Source organism: Anser anser, assembly GCF_964211835.1.
Source record: "Anser anser genome assembly, chromosome: 1".
Classification (NCBI taxonomy): Eukaryota; Metazoa; Chordata; class Aves; order Anseriformes; family Anatidae; genus Anser; species Anser anser.
The window spans coordinates 200382217-200398379 of NC_139720.1; the positions used below are offsets into that span (position 1 = coordinate 200382217).

Sequence of the window (16163 nt, forward strand, 5' to 3'; positions counted from 1 at the left end):
TAAACCATTCTGAGGAGTTCTGGTGGGTTCATAGCATTTGAAGATATGGAAAGGTAATACAGATGTAGAGATTGCTCATGAATTTCTTCTATATGAGAAAGAGCTATAAGAAACTACTGAGAAAGTGAAACCCTAAATTTTCCATAAAGTCATTGAGAAGCAGCACAGTGAGTGAATCGTTCATAACTGGCATATCTTGGCCAACCTGTTTGGGCGAACAGTATGAGTTTTTGAGATAAAGTAAATATAGTTGTACACATGGAAACCTTTCTCCTTTTAACTCCTTTAAACTCGCTGGCCACCTTACCATGACTTTTTCCAACAGAGGATCCCTTGGTAAGAGGCACCAGGTGAAACATTTAGGCAGACTGGGTGAGGAGGAGTTGCTTTGTTTGAAGATGCCGGAGGATTAACAGCAAGCAGCAAGCAAGCACAGCTTTGCTGTTTTACAGGGACTCTGCTGGCTGTTGCTCTCCTTATTCAGCCACTGTGTGCTCACTTCTCAGGCACATTTCCCCATTCTCTTAATAGACTGGCAGGCAGATGAATTTTAGCAGTTCCTTCATTCAGCCATGATGAAGCTTCCAGCAATCTGTCAGTACAGGGGAGACAGGCAGGACTCCTGCAAACCCTCCTGTTTTTCTGAAAAAAAAAAAAAAAAAAACATGCAAGGTCACATTCTGGAAAGGAATAAAAACATTGAGAGTAACGCTGCCCAAGGCAATGTTAGCTCCCTGTTCTGTGCCCTCTTGGGCTGCTGCTGAGGGAGGCAAGCCAACAAGATGGTTACAGACAACATGGCCATGGCAGTGGTTTCCAAATTTATCAGGAGTGTAGTGGGATCTATCACCTGCACAGCTACAAGATTTTTTTGGTTTAGGAAACTTTTCCTAAATGAATTTTGCTAACTGCCAAGCTTTAGGTATTACACCAAGGAAGGAGTTTTGCCTATCGTCACAGACTTCTGCAAGAAGCTTTCCAAAGTCTAGCATCACCTGGCCCACAGTTTTGTCCGCGGGATGTGGCTATCTGACCCGTGGCACAGCTGAGAAGTGTACTTTTGTAGGCACAGGTTACAGGGCTTTCACAGCAAGAATGCTGTTGTTTCTGTGCTCTAGAGAAGTAAGTGGATTTGTAAAGTTCCTTCCTAACCAGTTGTTCTCAAGTTCTGCTGAAATTCAGAAAATCAGGTAGGTCTCTCTCAGTAGAGTATTCTGTAGCTGCCAGAATAATACTGACAACTGCATAAACTTGGTCCATAAAATTACAGGATTTAGGATCATTTTGAATATAATTGCTCAGCTGGCAATATTTATGAGTTCTGTGAACAACTTTAGGGCCTGTCTGCACAGACGCAAGAGCTCATCAACCCTTTGGTCAGGGCTGCTTGTCCCCACAGGTTCATCCTGAATATTAAATCGGAGTGGGAGGAGACACCCCAGCATTATATTCCAATAAAGATCATGAAGCTCAAAACGAGCTCATGGGTCAATTCCTGTTGATCTTAGCACTGGGGACATCACCTCATTTAGGCTACATGGTCTTCTCTCCTGGAGAATCATCTTCCACCTCTGAGGATTTCTAATGATCATTAACAGTGATCCATGATTAATTACCAGCATTTACTAATTAACTTCATGATTAATATATATTTTACTCATGCCCTATTCTTTTCATGAGGAATCAAGGTTTGATTCTGCTAGATATTGTTCAACTCCTCCTTCGATCCTAAACTCATTATAGATGTGAACGATAAGGACCATCTCAGAACTGGCTGAAATGCTTTGTAGCTGGAATTGCAAGTGCATTCATAAATAGCTGCTGTGACATTGCCATTAGATAACACTGAATGGGACACTATAAACTCACATTTTTAGCGGAACCACCTCACTCTCTGGATTTTTACTCCCCAGGCTTTAAGATCCCCCCAAAGCATTTGAACTTCACTTGATCAGCCCCGGCTTGCTAACTGGAAATGCAGGAGTTATAATTTCTCTGCCTGTCACATTCACTTTGTGTCAAATTGGAACAAACTTGTAGTGTGATTTGCTAATTAGATGTCTTTTGCCTCTAGGGAAAAGTCGTAAAAATGATGGAAATCATCTTGGTTTCCTGGAAGAAGGTTGAATTGAATGAAAGTTTGGTTTGCTTCTCAGTTTTGTTCTCCATTGTTGTGGGAAAGGTTCACCTTTCCATTGTCTGTCAGGATGTAACATATGCACAGGCAAGAAAAAACTTGTACAGGTTCAACACTGTTTAGGGAATAATTAAAAGCTCCAAATTCTGCACAGGTTAAATGGGGTTTGCGATACTTATCCAGAACCTGGACTGATGTGGGGGAAATCTGTAACTGGACTTGGGGAGAAGTTTGAAATCTTTCTCTCTGTGAAGAAACAGAGAAATGAAAGATGCTTCTGGAATAAGACATAAGGTTTTTGAACAAACAGCTTGGTGTTTTTAAGTAGTCTGAGAAATTCTGCACATATTTTTAAAGTTTTTGGTCACTCATATGACTCATTCAATACGTTCCATCAGTCTTCTATCAAGAAGTTAAAAAAAAGAAGCCAATATCTGCTAAATAAAATATTATAAATATTATTCATACCCTTCTGTTTTCGTACTAAAGCCAAATTAAACTCAGAGGTTTCAAGATGAGTTTTTTTCCAATATTTTTATTCAAATTCACTCACTCAAAGGCGGGGAGAAAAGAAGGCTGAGCTCATGAGAAGAGGAACCCTAATGAAGCAAGGCCACTCCATGTGGTACTTGTGGCCATGTGCCCTTGGACCACAAGAGCCCTATTTAGTGTCAGCTTTGGAGGCAAGGAGGACACAAGGGATCATGAGAGCTTCAGCCCCTGCTTTATGCAAACAACCAGTGGTCCTTGATTTAAGGCTCTGAAAATGCCGGTGTTGTTCGTGTAGTTACCGGTGTTTTCCCATGGAGAGCTCAGGACCTTGTTAGTCCTCACTCCTTTATAATGTCTTTGAGGATGGGATCATCTTTTCTCTTTATTTTTTTTTTCTCCAAGACCCAGAAAGGTAATGTGATTAGTTGCAGTTTGGGGGCTTTCTTTGCCATTGCTTTCCCTAACTGGGGTCTACCTTAGATCATTTTCTTCACCAGATCTTAACAGGCTCCTTTTAAATCCAACCATTCTCCCTTCCTATAGAATACCTAAAAATATCTCCTCTGTTACCTGCCCCAGGCACGAGTGACCCGTATGTGCCTCTTGCCTGATGCACTCCTAAGGTGAGACTTTGTATTTTGCAGCATGTGGCCAATGTCCTTTCAGATGCTCCATGCCCCAGGGACACGACATGGGCACATCTGGCTGGAGAGGGGCCACGATGCAGCTCAGAAAATCAATGCTTAACTGATATGTATGCGTTGCTCTTCAGTGTCTCCAAGGGGTGGAGATGGTAGTTTAACGAACCTGGCAGCTCTGCGGAGATTTTCTCCAGTGTGCACCCAGGGTAATTTCATTTATTTTGGGAGAGCATAATTGGACTTACAGCAGCGTAGTAAGCAGCAGGATGTGGCCTTCTTTAAAGCGTAGGCACCATACAGATTTCATGAGAAGTGTATGTTAAACTGTCAGATTGTTAGAGTGCTATGCAAGGAAGAGGCACCAAGAGCAAAAGATCTCATGGTTTCTTTGAAAATGCAGCTAGAAAAACTTTTTTTATCGTTCACTGCTGAGCGATTACTTACACCTCTAGTTTAGCCTCTGCAATCTCTCAAAGAAAATGTGGCTTCTTAGGATGATTCATATCAAAACAGTATTTTCCTAGACCTTTGTGTTTACCACTGAAGAAGAAGAGAGGAGCACATTTTGGTGAGGCAACCTCTCTGTTTTCAAGTGTGAATGAATTATTTTGCAAATATTTGTTAAATGAAGAGAGAAAAACTAGAGTGGCTTGTGGTAATTGGTACAAACCAGGACTTAAATGTGACTGAGATCATAAATAACAATGATTTCCAAGCTTTTGGAATCTGCAATAATAGAAACCGTTCCACAGTGTAAGGAAATAACAATGTGACCTTTCTTGCAATGCTCACTATAAAAATAGTGTTTGGATGAGAGCTTTTCTTGATAGCTCCATTTTGGTTGCATTCCTTCATGCAAGGGCTTCTGAATTAAATATTCTGAATAAAAACTTGAGGACGTCCTCATAACTACCGTCGATTGAATGGTCATAACTGATTTATGAACACAAAACCAGAAAGAAAATGTCAAAGGTTTCTGTATTGCCATAGTGGACAGTTGTGTTGGTGTCTTGCTGGTGCCTTATATAATTCACTCTGTTTACTAAATCATATATATAGACAATCACACTGTGGATGGTCATTCCCTGAGGACATTATAATTCAAAGGCTCGGTGACATTGCCAGCTTCATAAGCTTTCTTGAACTCTTTTCATAAACTATTTATGCTACTAGAATGGTAGAATATTAGCCACTTAGGTCAAATGCTTCTGGGTTCATGGATTTGGGACATAGCTGAGATAGTCCCTGTAGTCTCATTTGGGCTGCTTTTGGAAGGTACCTCCGTGAAGATACCAATACAAAACATCATTGCACTTGCCTGGATGTGTTCTGTGCTAATGTCAGCACGCTTGAAGTCTTATTATTTATTAGCTTTGTGAAATTGCCTGGGAGGTCCACTGACAGGACAAAATGTCATTCTCTAAGAACTGTAGAAATGGTTTAAAAATGGCACCTGTCTCAAAGGGACAGTTTTGATCTGGCTTCTGTAAGAACCAAGTAAAAGATGAGTTTCACAGAAGGAATTTGAAGGATATCAGCTTCTAGCCACCTGCACCTCTACAGATGTTTGTTTGAGGTCTGCGGTGATCCAGGAGGTACTTTGTGGGCCAGTCATTTGTCCTGGCTGTGGGGAAAAACAAGGTTCAGCAAGAGTGCTGTGTGCTTCAGTCCTCTGATTTTACTCCACTGCCACCTTGAAGCCATGGGAAAACGTGGGGAAGCAGAGGGACACCCAAGGTGCCTGGTGCGTACCTAAGAGAAGATGTAGGGGCTGCAAGGAGGAAAGGGCAGGTGAGAAGATCCACAGTGCTGGTGGCAGAGTTTGCAGTTTATAGGCCTGGTATAGTAGGGTAAAGTAGGGAACCAACACCAAAAACAGGACATGAGTTTGTGTTTATGGGATTAACTGGAAAGGAGAGGTAACAAGGCAAGATTGGGGTAAGAAGCTGTGGTGATGCAATGGGAGGCAAAGAACCAAGGATGTTTCGGGTCTGGCTCTCTGCTACAAGGCAAGTTAGTCTGTGTTGACCCATGATCTTATCAGTGAAGCTGGGATATCTGTGAAGGCACGTTACCTGGTTGAAGTGAAGATTTCTGCCATTGCCATGTTGTGCATCCAAGGCTGGAGTCAAGCCCTGAGTCAACTTCCTGCAGGGATTTTGGAAAGGCAGTCTGGAAAAAACAATATAATTCCACAGCCATTGGGAGCTGGCATGGTGAAAACCCCTTTCCTGTAAGTTTTTGCTCATTCGTAGGCAATTTATGAATACCTCAAGAAGTCAAGGAACAAAAAAAAAATTAACAAGACCTAGCTCTTATTTCTCTCCCTAGAGTCTTTCTATTATTTTAATTCCCTGAAGTCTTCAAGAACAAGTCCCAGTAATTTGCCTCTCTAGGGGTTCAAAATGAAGCAATATTCTAGTGGCAAATATTTGTTTCTTCATTCCGCCACTTTTACTGCTGGTGCTTTTATGGTGGAGACCTACCCCAGGCCACAGATGACTGTCATTAAGACAGCAACAGACCTAGTAATGTTCCTTTAATATGAGTTTTCATGGGTGAATTTACCATTTGTATGTGATTCAGATCCAGAAAATCGGCCAGATGCTCCAACAGAACTAATCCAGAACCATCTGCCTGCTTCATTTGCTGCATGCCTGTTTCTGATAACGTACACATACAATGTAAGAGACAGCTTTTGCCCTGAAGAATTTATAATCTGAAAAAGCAAGCCAGACAAAGCTTGAGAGGAAGGAAATGTTACTCTACATTTTATATATTATTATATATTTAGGGAAAGAGAGAAGGAAGATCTCACCCAAAGCCATTACAAGCCACCCACGAGCTGTGAGATAGGGACGTAAGTAACACATTTACCATCACACAGAAATTCACTGAGTCTGATGTTGAACCAGAGCAAAAGTCAGTCTCGGAGACACTGTTGCCGTGTCCTAGGACAATCCCTGACCCCACCACTGCTCATCTTGACCTGCCTGCCCTCTGCCCCTTGCCTCCTGCTCTGAGATCCTTCCTTACTGACCCAGCATCCCCAGCTCTCAGCCTTCGCAGCCTGCACAATCCCCCAGAGGAGACCGCTGGAGCACTGAGAACAGTTTGATGCTTCTTTTCCCCATCGCACCTGTGGACAGCCCACTGAGGTGAACCCGGCAGCTTGCTAACTCTCCAAAGGACCTGTGAGACATCTGTGGACATATTCTGGCTGTTCTCGAGGTTCTGCTTACCTCACATGCACGAGAAAGGAATGGGGCCTCGAGGGTAGCCTCACATCACCCTTTGCATGTTGAACAGGCCAACCATGTTGAGTGTCTGTCATCTCTTCAGAGTCCTCATTTCTCCATCCCCTCTGACGAGCCTCTGTTATGTCAAGCCCCAGCTGGAATTCAGAAGGAGGCTGAGTGCTGCCAACACTTGGTTCCTCTGAAAAGCCAAATGGCTTTCAGAGAGTCTTTTAATAGTAATACTTAGTCTTGACATAGCTGTGGAAACATGTGAGTTTAATGGTTTTCTGATTTTGTGGGAAGAGGTGAAGAATTATTTGAAGTCCACAGCATATTGAGAGTCAGTAGAAAATGCAGAAAACAGGTAAAAGGGGGATATTTATCCCTCTCCTTCATATCACTTCTCTGTATTTAATGTTAATCCCCTAACCTTCCTACGTAGCCAGTGAGGAAGGTGCAGTTCAGAGTACTTAAGCTGCACACATCCATGAGGCACAAACTCGCTGCAGGAGACTCTCACTTCCCTGAGTCCAGCCCTGCTGCTGAAAGAAATGAGCAGACTGAACTCACGGTGCGCTGAACGGCATGACGACATGTCGCTGGAAGCCCTGACTACAGCCTGAAACATGACATTGCCCGGCGCTGGAGGCAAGGGGCAGTTTGGCTGGGCGTCTCCTGGGGCAGGGTGGGAGGAGAGCGAGTCGGTGGTGGGTGCTCAGCCTGGACCCCAGAGCACCACCGGCTGGCCCAAGCCCCCAGAGCTGGCAGCCCTAGGCCCAGCTAGAGGCTACCCGCTGCTCCCGTGAGCTGGGCTGCTACGAAAGCCCCTTTTGGGGCTCAGGAGGGGGAAGCCAGGAGTGAGTCTGGGTTCAGAGGTGGGAAGGGGGACTCGAGGGTGGGAAATAGCGTGGGAGGAAAGGGAGCAGGATGGGAACTGTTGGTGCACAGGGAACAAACTTGCGAAGAAGAAATGGGGAAGACTGGTAACTCTTAAAAAATACCTATTTCTGTATCCTGTGGCAGGAACTAGTAAAGGGGCATAAGGGGCCTGTCGTCTATTAGTTCCCAAAGTGTCTGCAAGAAGTCGTCAGCACAGGGCAAGAAATGCAGCTTTCCAGAAATGCTTCTCTCAGAGCCCTTCAAACTGCCAGCTGAAAGGATACACTGCCTATTTCAGCCCGTGCTATTCATCCTGCAAGTCTCCACCAATCAGAGATACAGAAGAACCAGCATATTTGTCCCACTAGGAAAAATGAACACATCTGTTCTCTGGTTCTTCCTCCATTTGACCCTACAGCTCTTGTAGCACCCCCAGATGAAACTGGAGCCATTGAACCACCAACGTGGTGTTTTCTTCCTGTCTTGCAAAAGATGCACAGGAAGAAGGGTGCAGATTCAATGGTCCTCTTGGGCCTTTTTAGGAAGCTGGATAGTCCACCGTGAAGGAAAGGTTCCCTGTGATCGACTTATATCACAATACTTGCAATGACCAAAGCGTGAAAAATAAAAAAAAAAAGCCTATTCCTGTGGAGGAGCCAGTTTGTTCTGCAACCTGTAAGAGGAAGAGAGAGACTGTGAGGGCTCTCTGCAATTCTGTGAAGCTGGGTTAGATGTACTCGCACAATCTTGTCTTTTTCCAGACCTTTCTATAATTTGTAGTGGTTGCAAGCTGGGCCACAGCCTGACTCCAAGTGAATGATGAATGACTAAAGGATTTAGTGCTTTGGTTCTGGTTAGAAGAGCATCCAGCTTTATCCATTGCAGAACTAGATTTCTCCAAATAACTCTAAGCTGCAATCCCAGCTAAAGCAGGCTTTGCTGGGGTGACTCCAGCTTTTTCTGGTTTCAGCTATAGTGGAGAAAAAAAGAAAAAGAAGAAGAAGAATGGCTTCTTTTCCTCCTAGAACTGGTAAAAGACATGGGAAACCATAGGGATTAGCAGAAATATTGAGAACTTCACAGCCTGAGTGCAAAACAGAGTGGGAAGAGGGAGGGTGGGAGTGAGTTCTGGCTATCCATCCTTAGTCCAAAGCTGTCTGCTCCTTCCCAGGCTATACTTCACTGTCATACACTTGCAAATTCGCTCCAGGAATGAAAACAGACTAACTTTAAGCTTGTTCCCAAAGCTGCAAATTTGTCCCTGCTGGGTGTTAATTTAACTGCTTCCAGGGCACCAGGATGTCTACAAGCATTCGCTTTTCTTTCTTTCTTCTTTTTTTTTTTCACACATCTGGTGTTGTGAAAACTTCCAAGGCACCACACAGCAGAGTGATGAACTGACCACTTTTAACCCTTTCCACAGCATGCCAAGTAAGATGTGCGTGAGCCGGCCTCTGTCTCTTTCTCCAGCTTTTTCTCCCTATAGCAGTCTATTGGCCTTGTTACTTATCAGAGCCGTAAGCTCTAAAGACAATCTTAAGAACGTTTAATGGGTTAGAAATTGAGTCTTTCTTCAGCTCCATCATTCTCGTTTTTCCTGTGAACAAACCTGACTAAACAATAATATCGGACTTCAAAAAGTTCCAACAGGAAGAAACATGTTTGGAGCAGGGAGGATTTTTGCAAAATATTTCTTTTTTCCCCTTGCTTTTATCTGGTGTTACCACTTGCCAGCAGGGAGGAGGTTCAGCGCAGTAGTTTTGCTCACGTTATGGCAAGTGATGGCCTTTTCCTGTTGGTTTTTGATTGTTGCATTTGTTCTTTGATGGCTGCATTAACTGTTTATCTGCTACATTGACTGAGCCACAGCTCAGACTGAGCAAATTCAAAACAATCTGGGTGTCTCATTTCCAGTCATAGCTGTTGTACTTTCCCTGAGTTTCTCGACTTTCTTTTCTTTCCATAGAACAAGCTGTTTGTATGACCAGCTCCCTTGTTTCACCGACATGTTCCTACCAATAGTATACATTTTGGCTTTTTTGTCTTTGCTAAAGGTACTTGAAACCCAAATTCCTCTTCAGTTTTGTCCCTTGCGCAGTGCAATAAGCACGCAGAGTCCTCCTTTCCTGTCTCCCTCTCGTCTTTATCATTCCTTCTAACCCCACAGCCCTCCTTTTGTACTTCTGTCCCAGTGACTGCCCCTTCTCAGCCCTGGTTCCTCTTCAGCACCTGACTCTGGGAGCTGAAACACCATGGAGAAACATCTCACAGCCACGCAGGCTGCTGAACAGAGCAAGAAAACAGAAGTATCTGTCACATTCAGATGCAGGAGACCCAAACACGCCACAGGCCTTGATTTTGGCATCTTCCCTTCTTCATGTAGGGTTTTCGCTGCTGAGTTTTATTTTTAAAAGAAGAAAATAACTCTCAGTCCACAAATTACAGGCCTCTTTGGTAAACATGAAATCTACTTCATGTGCTAAGTGCAGCTGTGTTACCAAAATCTTGTTTCATATTCAAAGTATTATCAAGGGCAGCCTTTTTCAGAAGCAGCACTTCTCTCTGGGCCCAAGCCAGATGGAGCTGGGGCCCCAGGAAGCACTGTGGCAGTTCTTCGGAAGGGTTTTCCATAGCCATATACATGCTACTTTTTTTTTTTTTTTAAAAAAAAAAGCCTCTTCAGATTTTTAATCCTGTCTGAAATGCTTTCTGGCGCATTGGGCTCACCACCTGAAAATACTAATGAAATTTGGTCTGTGGTTTGTGGAGATAGAATCATTCATCTCCCCATTAAGCTGGAGCTTTTTAAAGCTACACAGTAGGACTTAGGTGTCCATAGCCAAATTATTTATGCAGCTCTAGAGAATGTCAGTCCAAAAAACATATAGCTTTAACATTTCCACCCCTGTTTTTCTTCTGACAAGTTTTCCAACCGGTGCACCTAGTAACCACCTTTGAAACTGGCCATAAGTAAATTTAGGCTGGAAATCAGAAGTGCATTCCCAGCAAATAGAGAAATTGTTTGCCTTTTCCAAGGAGAGTGCGGGTGGCCAAAAAACTAACTGCTTAAAGATAAAATTTAGTAAAAATGTGATAGAAAGGCACTCAGTTTAAAAAATGGGATCCCTTTCTCCTCTTTCCTAGCACAGATGCAGTACAGTTTTCTACCTGGGGCCTCATGTGGGCCTTTCCTTGAAGGAACCAGGCGGGGAGCTGTGTGGGCAACTACTAAGGAAAGTTGAGTAACTGACATGGCTACACACACCAGACAGATTTACAGACATTTAATTGTAACATTCATTCAAATATATGGTCTACTGTTGTTATGAGCTCCGAGCATATTTTTCCTCTCTTCCTCTCAAAGAGCCCAAAGCAAATCGAAAGCTAGACTGCTAGCACACTAATTGTATATGAATTTGCACATGAATCATTAATTAAAGTCAAGCTGTGGAAAAAATTAAAAAGTCTAAAAGACCTTTGGACATTTGTGTGAAGATCACTGCACTTAATACCAGGGAATACAGAAATATTTGGACTGTTTGCTCCAAGGGGCGCAATGTTAATGAATCATTTTAATCACCTTCATTTTAGTCTTCCAAACAGAGGAGACCACAGCAGAAAACCAAGCCTGACAAAAACAACATACAAAACCCAGAGGCAATTGTGAGGCTACTAATTAGATAACTTTATCTTGATATTTGCATTTGAGCTTGTGGATCTGAACAACAGAGTAGTATGTTACTTTCAGGGCAAGAAACAAGCAAAGGGGTGCTGTCCTGCATCGTCTCGAGCAGCATTTTCAAGGTGCCTCCACCTTGGTCTCTTGCATTCTGCATGGTGAATACTTGGAGTCAGAAATCCCTGTGGGTAGCCTTTGTTGTGTTTCTCCCAAATTCTTCTTACATCTCTGGTCTTCTTGCAGCAACAAAACAATGCAGGAGCTGGAATTATTCTATAAATGCTAGTGAATAGAAATTATGCAGAATGCCCAGATTTTGTGTTATTTTAGCCACACAAATGCTACAAGCAAAATATAAACTAAATTAAATTCACACATAAATATCAGCAGGAACACTGAGACAGTAGTGATAACAGAAGTAATGAAATTATGTAATATATGCAAATTGTTTTCTACACAGTAATTCATCCATAAAGCTTCTGTTAAGTGAGTAACTACTGACTGTTCTGTAAAGGTTGGAAATGGAGAAAGTGAGATGAACGTTTTTTTCTAATGCAACTGGTGAAGTCGAAACATTAGAAAACACATTTTGAAACATTAGAAAACACATCACATGGAAAATAAGGAGGTGACTGGTGACAGCCAACATGGCTTCACCAAGGGAAGATCATGCCTGAGAAATCTGGTGGCCTTCTACCATGGGGTTACAGCACTGGTTGATAAGGGAAGAGAAACTGACATCTTCTACTGGACTTGTGCAAAGCATTTGACACTGTCCCCTATATTCTTGTCTCTAAATTGGAGAGAGATGGATTTGATGGATGGACCACTCAGTGGGTAAGGAACTGGCTGGATGATTGCACTCAAAGAGTTGTGATCAATGTTTCAGTGTCCAAGTGGAGATCAGTAACACGTGGTTTTCCTCAGGGGTCAGTATTGGGACCAGTATTATGTAACATCTTTGTCGGTGACATGGACAGTGAAATTGACTGCACCCTCAGCAGGTTTGTGGATTACACCAAGCTGTGTGGTGCAGTTGACAGACTGAAGGGAAGGGATGCCATCCAGATGGACCTGGACAGGCCTGAGAGGTGGGCCTGTGCAAACCTCATGAGATTAAACAAGGCGAAGTGCAAGGTCCTGCGTCTGAGTCGGGACAATCCCAAGCGCAAATACAGGCTGGGCAGAGAATGGATTGAGAGCAGCTTTGAGGAGAAAGACCTGGGGGTGTTGGTGGATGAGAAGCTCGACATGAGCCAGCAATGTGTGCTTGCAGCCCAGAAAGCCAACCGTGTCCTAGGCTGCGTCAAAAGCAGTGTGGCCAGCAGGGTGAGGGAGGGGATTGTCCCCCTCTGCTCTGCTCTTGTGAGACCACCTGGAGTCTCACAACTCTCCACCTGGAGCCCTGTGTTCAGCTCTGGGGCCCCGAGCACAAGAAGGACATGGAAGTATTAGAACAAGTCCAGGACCACAAAAATTATCAAGGGGCTGGAGCACCTCTCCTGTGAAGGCAGGCTGAGGGAGTTGGGGTTGTTCAGCCCGGAGAAGAGAAGGCTCCGGGGAGACCTCACAGCGGCCGGCCAGTACCTAAAGGGGGCTACAGGAAAGCTGGGGAGGGACTCTTTGTCAGGGGGTGCGGTGACAGGATAAGGGGGAATGGCTTTAAACTAGAAAAGAGAAGATTTAGATTAGATATTCAGAAGAAATCCTTCCCTCAGAGGGTAGTGAGGCCCTGGCCCAGGCTGCCCAGAGAAGCTGTGGATGCCCCATCCCTGGAGGTGCTCAAGGCCAGGCTGGATGGGGCTTTGGGCAACCTGGTCTGGTGGGAGGTGTCCCTGCCCATGGCAGGGGGTTGGAGCTGGGTGGGCTTTAAGATCCCTTCCAACCCAAACCATTCTATGTTTCTGTGTGGTGCATCTAAGTGCCTGGGTACAAAAGGACTGAGTCAAGGAGAGATGAAATATCTCAGTATTTCTGAAAATCTGTCATCAAGTTAGATGTATAAGTATGGCTTCAATTTTCGTCTCCAAATGGAGGTTCGATTCAGAATTAGCATGAACTTTGCAGTTTTTATACATTTTTCAATTTATTTATTTATTTATCTATTTTATCCAAGCTCTCCTCCATCAGACATTCAGATAGGCAAAGATCACTATCAATGTCAATGAGTATTTTCAGAAAACTTCTTTTAAAAGATTTAGAGGTTTTAGCAACTAAAGCAGCCAGAATTTCATTTCATTAATATTTAAATATGTATAGTTTAATCCAGTTTAAAAATGCAGAGGTTTACATTCCATGCTGAGTGAGGCTGTATGTGTCGATACTTGTGTGTGATCAAAATGAGCTCATGTACACTAGAGTAGCACCTTAACACTTCACAAAATGGCAAATAGATGTAAAGGTTGGAGCTATACTTTCAAGTGTAGATCACAGGAGAAATTGATTTCACACCAGGACTTCCGAATTTGCATCTCAGCTACATATTGTGTGTCCATTTACACAGAAAGCAAATATATTTTCCTGCATGGCTTGATGCAGAGGGCAACCTTATCATTATTGAACTGGTAATCAAAATCTTATTCATAATTTCTATGTGTGGTGGTTTTACTCGGGTGGGCGGCCAAGCTCCACCACAACCACTCTCTCACTCCCCCTCCTCAAAGAGGAACGGGGAGAAAATACGATGAAAAGGGCTCAAGAGTTGAGATGAGGACGAGGAGATCGCGCAGTAATTATTGCGACGGGCAAAACAGACTCAGCATAGGGAGACAGTAAGATTTATTACCTATTACTAACAAGCTAGAGAAGTGAGAAACAAAGGAAAGAAACCAAAAGCACCTTCCCCCCCATCCACCTTTTTCCACCTCCTCCCCCCAAGCGGCGCAGGGGAACGGGGGAATGGGGGTTATGGTCAGTCTATAGCGCTTCTCTGCCGCTGCTCCTTCTCGGTCACTCTCGTCCCCTGTGCTGTGGGGTCCCTCCCACGGGATGCAGTCCTTGCTGAACTGATCCGGCGTGGGCTGCCCACAGGCAGCAGCTCTTCAAGAACTGCTCCAGATATGGGTCCGTACCACGGGGTCCATCCCTCAGGAGCAAACTGCTCCAACCTGGGTCCCCCACGGGCAGCAGCTCCTGCCAGGTCACCTGCTCCTGCGTGGGCTCCTCTCCACGGGCTACAGGTCCGGCCCAGAATCTGCTCCGGCAGGGGTCTTCCACAGGCCGCAGCCTCCGTCGGTGCAGGTCCACCTGCTCCACCGTGGTCTCCTCCACGGGCTGCAGCCTGAAACCCTGCTCCACCGTGGTACTCCATGGGCTGCAGGGGGACAGCCTGCTTCACCATGGTCCTCACCACAGGCTGCAGGGGACTTCTGCTCCGGCGCCTCGAGCACCTCTCCCCCTCCTTCTTCACTGACCTTGGTGCCTGCAAGGCTGTTCCTCACTCCTCTCACTCTCCCAGCTGCTGTGTGGTGCAGCGTTTTTTTTTGTTTTGTTTTGTTTTGTTTTGTTTGTTTGTTTGTTTGTTTGTTTGTTTTCCCTGTCTTAAATATGCTCTCGCAGAGGCACAAAACAACATCACTTATTGGGTCAGCTCTGGTCAGCAGTGAGTCCCTTACCAAACATGGGGCAGCTTCTAGATCCTTCTCACAGAAGCCACCCCATGGCCCCCTGCTACCAAAACCTTGCCACTTAAACCCACTACACTGTGCTACATAAACAACAGTAAATAAAGGTACATTTAAATGTTGTGTTTCAAAATAATGCTCTCGAAGATCAGGAATATTCTTGGTTTTTTTTTTGCTCTCGATTCAGACTTAAGTCTCCCTTCTTGGCCATCAGTTCATTGTTATTGAGGTTCTGTGAGAAACACAGGACAAATCCTGTAGTGAATGAGAATGACGTGAAGCCTGCATTCATTCACCTGGAGTTTCTCTGAAATACCTCCCTGAACTTGCTCAAGAAGGCAAAGTGAATGGTAGGAACCACTGTGGTGAAAATGGAGAGCATGGACACACACAAATACGCAATGCCACTGTACCACTAGAGCGTTTGCATCCCAGATACCATCTACAATCTGTGCATCCATCTCAGGCAACATACGGAAGGGCAGAAGCACCTTCCTGATGATTAATCTGAGACTTTTCAGACAATGGGGAGGTATGGGAGAAGAGAGATGTAGAGAGATCACGAATGACTTAGGGACGGTGAATAGGGAAGAATTAATCACTGTTTCTCTGAACAGGAAAAGTTGTAGGCACCTAATGAAATTGTCAGGCAGCAAAACAAGCAAGAGGAAGGGCTCTTACACACAATGCCAGGGAACACTTACTGTTGGTGTCAGCTTTACAACATTATGAGTACCAAAAGTGGACAAAAACAGGGATTGGGCAAATTAAGGAGAAATATTTGCCATGGGCAGTCAAACACCATGATGCAGATGCAAAGCCTTACTCAGAAAATAACTGAAGGGTAGAAGCTGGAAGATGAATCGGGAACAATCACAGCATACATCCCTATAGTCCTTCTCTGAACATTTTGTAGGAACTCCGAAGTTGACCACTGTAACACACAGTTTGTTTTAGAGCCACAGAAATAACGCTGCTTGATGATGGCAGAAGAGGTTATTAATGCAAAGACCACAAGGGGCATGCTTTGGCAGGAGTTCGGCTTAGCCGTGTCTTCCCACTCAAGTTTAGGATCACCTTTACCCACCCACCTTGCGCTGCGATGGTATTTCTGCCAGTAAACTGGTCTCCAGTTGACCTGGCCCGTTTTGACCCAGCAGCCCCAGGGCCTGTGGAAGTGGATCTGTCATTGGCTTTTCAGCTGTGAGAGCAGGCACAGCGATGTGGTTGTGAGCTGCGCCTGCTCCAAGGGGTCTCTAAAGCTGGCAGCTCCACGAGGCTGAGCACCCCCAGCAGTTTCTGCTGGCGCATGTGTGCTCGCGCTGCTGCTGCCAGATCTAATGGCTGCTTTCACAGGGTGGCAGAAATGTCCTGAGGAGCACAAGCAATGGAAGGGAAATGATGATTTTCAGCCATCTATAACGGATCCAGGCTGGAATGGCATTTCATGGAGAAGCCAAAAGCAATAGTGTC

General features: G+C 44.6%; 1 protein-coding gene across 1 annotated transcript in view; it reads left to right on the forward strand.

Annotated features, from left to right (window-relative positions):
- The window catches only part of MAML2 (mastermind like transcriptional coactivator 2), a 213572-nt gene that overhangs the window by 147187 nt on the left and 50222 nt on the right, over positions 1-16163 (forward strand). The window lies entirely within an intron of this gene.